This window comes from Lactuca serriola, chromosome 7, assembly GCF_051521515.1.
Source record: "Lactuca serriola cultivar US96UC23 chromosome 7, Lser_US96UC23_V15, whole genome shotgun sequence".
In the NCBI taxonomy this organism is placed as follows: domain Eukaryota; kingdom Viridiplantae; phylum Streptophyta; class Magnoliopsida; order Asterales; family Asteraceae; genus Lactuca; species Lactuca serriola.
The window spans coordinates 174411940-174418990 of NC_136414.1; positions in this window are offsets into that span (position 1 = coordinate 174411940).

Genomic DNA, 7051 nt, shown 5'->3' on the forward strand with positions numbered 1-7051 from the left:
GTTTATCATGTTCATGGCAAGTACAGAGTACATTAGGAACCCTTACTTAAGAGCCAAAATGGTTGAAGTCTTGAATTGTTGGATGCCTTTTAGGTATTTATCAATTTATTTGTTAATTCTGACATCTTATGTTATTTTCTTACAAAGGGTATTTATGTTTGTGTATGTGTGCAATGACTCATCTTCTGTTACCAATACACTTTTTGATAGAGATGAGCATCGTAACCGGGTACCTGCTTTTGGAACCGGAACCGCCTCGGAACTGCCGGTTTTGGAACTGGAACCGCCTTAAGCGGTTCCGGTTCCGGTTCCTAAAGTTATGGAACTGCCTTAAGTGGTTCCAGTTCTAGTTCTCGTTTTTTCGGAACCGCTAACCGTTGGGTACCCGTCGGAACCGGTTAATATATATATATATATATATATATATATATATATATATATATATATATATATATATTCATATAATATGTGTGTTACTTAGACCGGTTTAGAATATATATTGATCCGATTTTGTCTGTCTTTGGTCCGAATTGACTTGATTTGGATCGAACTAAATTGCAGTTTTATCGACAAAAGTTAACAAAATTAATGTAACCGGGTTACCCGCTCCCGCAACCGGAACCATTGGTTCCGGGACTGGTTCCAAACATTTAAGAACTGCCTACAGCGGTTCTGATTCCGGTTCTAACTTTTTAGGAACCGCCGGTTCCGGTTCCGGTTCCGGTTCTCGCCAAATGAGGCGGGTACCCGCCTATGCTCATCCCTACTTTTTGACGGGAACCAAATCTCTATTCAGTATCTTGTGAAGAATCTTTTGAAACTCTATGTTGATATCAAGTTCATAGGATCCCACACTCAGGTGATTGTTTTGTTTCCTATATTTAACTGATAATCAATTGATGAAATTCGTTTTTATTGATTGATAGTTCTGATCAAATTCTTTATTTATTCTAATGAAATTCATTATTTATTTTGATTGATTTGTTTTTATCAGATTCACAGACTCACGGTTTCACAGCTCCATCACAGATTCATGGTTACACAGTTTCACAGATTTAAAATTTTGAATGTTTGATGTAATAGTTGGTGTATTAGTCTAATGTTTGATGTAATGGAACAATATTTGATGTTTTCATTTACTGGTTTTTATTTACTGTTTTGGCAGTTTTTTTGCTGTTTTGACAGTTTTAATATGTTTTTTTTAACAATATTTGGCAGAACTTTAGTTGTTTTAATACCTTTAATTATGCAGTTTTTTTACTAAATTAGTCTAATGAACTCGACTAAAATGCGCCTAAAAAGCCCAAACCGTGAAACCAAATCGTTTGTAACGGCTTGGTTTGGTTCAGTTTTAAATTTTCAACGGTTCGGATTTGGTTTTTTCTTGACAAAAACCGTTAGTAACGGTTTGGCTTCGATTTGACCTAACAACCGAAAAATCAGACCGTGAACACCCCCAGTAAGTACTCCCCCACTGGAGTCTCGAATCGTCACCATCTGACGCTCACAATCAATCATAGCTCCAAATTAGCTCAATCAATCCATGCCCACTATGACGCAAACATCTCCCATCGCTATCGGTACCAGATCTATCGGAAACTCGATGCCGAAAATCTCCAAAACACAATCCCGGAATACATCAGTAGCAAAATCCGCATGCTCGTCGGCTATAGAAACCCTCAATGGTTGACTCCAAGCCTCACATCTAACACTAATGAGAAGACTAAATGATAGAGACACGAAGGATCGACTCGCTCCCTAGTCAAATAGCACCAAGGCAGGCACAAAATTCACAAGAAAAGTACCTATATTAAGCAAAATATAAGCATAAATGAATCATAATAACAACATGAATAAAGAGATACATACCAGCAACAACATCAGGTGTTGCGCGGACCTCCTCCACAGTCAACTGGAAAGCTCTCCCACGAGCTCTCGGAGCCTCGACCTTCCCGGACCGACCATCAGTGACACGCAAGGTAGCAGGAGCAGGGGCCTGGCCTGATCCCTGAGTGAGCTGTGGACACTCAGCCTTCCGGTAGCCAGTCTGGTTGAAATGAAAGCAAACCGAAAATACCTTGGGGAAATCTTTCGCCATATGCCCTTCCTTGCCGCATTTGAAACAAATCCCTAATCAACAAGATCCCCCATGACTCTTACCGCACTTGCCACAAGTGCGGCCTTTCTAGCCTCCTGCTCTAGTATCAGTGAGCTTACCCCGCTTGGTCACCGGCTGCGACTACACTGGTCTCCTATCTCTCCCTTGAGAATCCCCCTCCTCCCTCGTCCGAGTCTCCAACTCGATCTCCCTCCTCTTGGAATTGGTCTGCAGCTCAGCCAATGTACGATATGATGAGTTCGCCACAAACTCCCGACTGTCCCTCCTCAAAATGCTCAAGTACCGGCTCACACATGCCTTGTAACACCCATAAAAATCATGCCAAATTTAAACTTTTCCAAAACACTTAAAACCATTTGACATTACAAAGTTTTTTTCAAAATAATAAATATCAGAGTATCCCAGTATCAAGTCTTAAAATCATAATAGCAGGAGGAGTGATACGATCATGCCTTCGCCTTTCCATGATCACCAAAAGTACCTGAAACAATAAACTGAAACTGTAAGCCCGAAAGCTTAGTGAGTTCCCCCAAAATACCAATGTCATATAACCATAATCATATCATATCGACAAATACAAACCAACATGCATAATGAGCCTTTATCCTGAGTGGACCGCATCGCAGGTGTAACGCCCCGATTCTCAGGTATGGTTAATATGTGTTTTTGGATTAGGCCCTACTCGACGAGTTGGTTTACCTACTCGTCGAGTAGTAGTGAGAAGGATCGCGGGTTAAGTGACCTAGTCGGCGAGTCCATAATGGGACTCGGCGAGTAGGAGCTGGCAAGTGAAACCCTAATTTCCGGGGTTTGCACCCCTATTTAAAGGGACCTTAGCCTCCCTTGGACCTCCTTACAGTTCCAAAGAACCCTTGAGATCCTTATTCGTGTGTGTGCCTTGTGTGTGTGTTTGAAGCTTGAAAGAGAGTTCTTGGAGGGAGAAGACTTGGAGGAGAAGGAGATTGAAGCAATTGGAGTGTGGGAATGAACACTCATCTCAGATATCAACTTCAAAAGGTACCAAAACTATCATTCTCCATATAGATCTTCTTTATTGGGTAAGTTTTAGGGTTTTCATGGAATATCAAGTTGGTATGATGAGCTATGGGCTAGATCTGAAGTTGTAACTTTAGATTTGGACTCTCTTTGGGTTCTAGAAGCATAAAGTTGCGCTTTACTTGTGATTGAGGTCCCCTTTTGCATAAAGACCCATCAATAGCTTAGATTTGCCATTTTGAGCCTTTTAAGCCATGCATGCACGTAAAGTTTGCAACTTTACGTGATAAGCATGCCCTAGAAGCTTGGATTTGTGATTTGGAGCCGTTGCATGGATCAAAATGGATCTGTATGGAAAAAGGACTGAATGGACTCGGCGAGTAGCAGGGTCGACTCGGCGAGTCGCATGAAGATGGCCATTGAACTCGATGAGTTGGTTGAACAACTCGGCGAGTCCGATGAGTTTTAACCAAGAATATGTTTGCGAGTATATTCGTCGAGTCGCAGGGAGGGAACTCGACGGGTGGCCTTAAGGGCTGATGTGGATTCGAAGGAACTCGACGAGTCACATCGATGACTCGGCGAGTTGGAATTTGCTTCAAGGGACTCGGCAAGTAGCTGGGTGTACTCGGCGAGTTGACGTCAACATGGACTGTTGACCTTGACTGAAGACTTTGACCTTGATCAGGAGTTGACTATTGGGTTATGGAGTACCTTATAAGGTTAAAGACTTATGCGTATATTGAACTATGGTTATAGGTGGTAGGGCCTGTGTCGGGTGATCCAAGAGTTGGAGTTTACCTTCTGAGTCGACATCTGCGAGGTGAGTTATCCTCACTATATCAATAGGTTCTACGGCACCAAGGCCGGCCCTTTAGTTATTATTGTTATGGTATGTTTCATGGGGTTATGATTTGTTAGTTCGGAATCGAGGTAGACAGTATGTTATGCTTTCATTATCCGTAGGGATTGGTGTGGTAGTGACCTGCTAGGTTGGTACTCTAGGTACAGGAGAATTCTATGATTGTGATCAGTGAGATAGATATGTTTGATGTTTTTATATGCCAGTATATGATAGTTATGCGTACATGGTTATTTGCTTGTTGGTTGGGTTGAGGCGGTCCTACTTTGTGCTGATGGCCAACATACCCTATGAGCGGTCCGCGGAGACTATAGGCCCACGTGGCGGACCAGTCATGCCGAAGGCTCGGGATAGATCCAGACAGACTGTAGGCCCGGTAGGGCGGTCCAGTCAGGCCGATGGCCCAGTATGCATGTTGATTGATTGATTATTACTGTTGTGGTATTGTTAGTGTGGTGTTGGTATTTTAGGGGTAGCTCAATAAGCCCTCGGGCTTACAGTTTTCAGTTTACTGTTTCAGGTACTTCAGGAGATCGTGGGAAGGCGAAGGCGTGACCGTATCACTCCTCATCCTTATGTTATGATTTTTGGGAGACTCTGATGGGAAATGATTTGAAAACATTTTTTTAACAATGCTATGTGGTTTTAATTTATGATTGAAAAATTTTAAATTTGATGTTTCAGCAAGACCTACAGCCTATCTAGACCGCTCCTGAATCTTCAACATGAGTGGACCGCCTCGCAGGGCCAACAGCCTATCCGGACCGCTCGCCGGGTATGTTGGCCTACAACACAAAGCAGGAACGCCTCAACCCAACCCGCAATCAAACAAACACGTGCACATAAATATCATATGCTAGCTCATATCATATAACAGTCAGCCGATCTAACAGATCACTAATCATAGTAACATCCCAAAACCGGGATACAGACCTAACCGATCACTAACATAGCATTATCCTATAACCAGGACACTGACCTAACCAGGTCACTAAGCATAAGCATATCACCATCCTAACTACCAGGATGTAACCAATAAACATATCATGTCATAAACAAATACAATCCATAAAGGGTCGGCCTTGGTGCCTTAGACCCTGTTGATATAGTGAGGATAACTCACCTTGCAACTGTTGACTTGAAGATAAGCTCAAACTATCGGATCACCGGCACAAACTCCACCACCTATGTTCACCATAGAACCATGCTTGTAAATTTCCAATTTCCCAAAATGCCCCAGAAGTCAAATAGTCAACCCTTGGTCAAATTCAAAGTCAACGATCAAGGTCAACAATCCATGTTGATCTCAACACGCCGAGTACAACCAGCCACCCACCGAGTTCCTTGCATAACTCGTCAACTCGCCGAGTCACTTGAGTGACTCGTCGAGTTCCTAATGTTTGCGGCCGTAAACTCCTTGGCCAACTCGTCGAGTTTCCCTGCAACTTGCCGAGTTCATGCGTGTCCAAAGGTCGGGAAAACCCTAGCTGACTCGCCGAGCCCATGAAAATCTTCATCGGACTTGCCGAGTTGACCATGCAACTCGCCGAGTCCCTTCAGTCCATATCCATACAGATGCTTATTAAGCCATATTAAGGTTCCATATTGCAGATCCAGCTTCCCAAAGCATGTTTATCACGTAAAGTTGCAAACTATACGTGCATGCAAGGCCCTAAAGTCTTGTAATGACAAAACCAAGATTGTAATGGATTTTTACACTTGAGGAGAGCTTCATACTCGCAAAATCTGGAAGCATTATGAACTTAGAGACCCAAGAGAGCTCAGATCTATAGTTGCAATTCCATATTTTAGCTCATACACAAGAAAAGCTTCCTCATATGCTAGAAAAGCCCTAAACTTCACCGAAATGAGATCTAAAAGGACATGAGGTCAAGATAACGACTTGATACCTTCAGTTGATGCTAACTGAGGTAGATTTATGATTCCCACACATTCCTTGCTTCTAGTCACTTGTTCTCCAAGCTCTTCTCATCAAGAATCCTCTTCCAAAGCTTAAAACACACCAATGGAGCACACACACATATTAGGGTTTTTCATAGCTCTTAAGGGACTGCAAGACGGTTGTGACATCCCCACTTTCACAGCCAGAAAAGACTGATTTTGTTTATGCTTTATAAAAATCATAGTACTTCTTTTAATAAAAATGTTGTAGCATATGTTCCCAGTAAAACATGATAAATACGTTATCAAAGCATTTCTGAAGAAATGTATTTTTATTCATTTTAAAACATTTGGGATGTCATTGTCAATACAAAAACATAAGTATAAACAGAACTTACATTCATTTACACTAGTGATCTACACCTCTTTAATCTCTCAGTGTAATGTAACTTCGTATCGGCACCTATGATTTAAATAAGCTTGAGTGGGTCAGGTTGGGAAACCTGGTGAGTACATAGGGTTTTCAACCCACAATAATATAATTATTATGCTTAAACATCGAACAATCAACCCAATTACTCATCCCCATTGTCTTCTTTACTCTTAAGGATCTACCCTAAGAATTAGGTATTCCTCGTTCATTCATTCCTAAGGATCATCCTAAGGAATCGGCACGAAATCCATCGTTGCCAGGGTTTACTCGACAGGCACTAAGTCTCATAGTCGCCAGGGTTTAGGCACTAAGTCTCATAGTCGCCAGGGTTTAGGCACTAAGTCTCATAGTCGCCAGGGTTTATACAACAGACATTAAGTTGCATAGTCGCCAGGGTTTAGAGTACACCGGGTCAACACATCGTTCACAACACCTACAGGTTGCGAGCCTGCTAGTGTTCCACTGGACTGTCTAGAATAGTCCATGGTTGCCATCCATACTCTGCTAGATGACGAGGCCATCGCTTGGCTCATCTCTTAGGTCATTGCTTGGCTCATCGCTTCTCACCATAATTTACCACTCATATATCATTGCTCATCATTCATCTCATCTTTCATCACTCATTATTTATCTCATCTCTAATCTACCCATGTTTTACCTAACATATTTGGTAGATATAAAATACATATATAGTTTAACTCATTTAAAACATGTATAAAATCGTTCATCCAGCATAGAT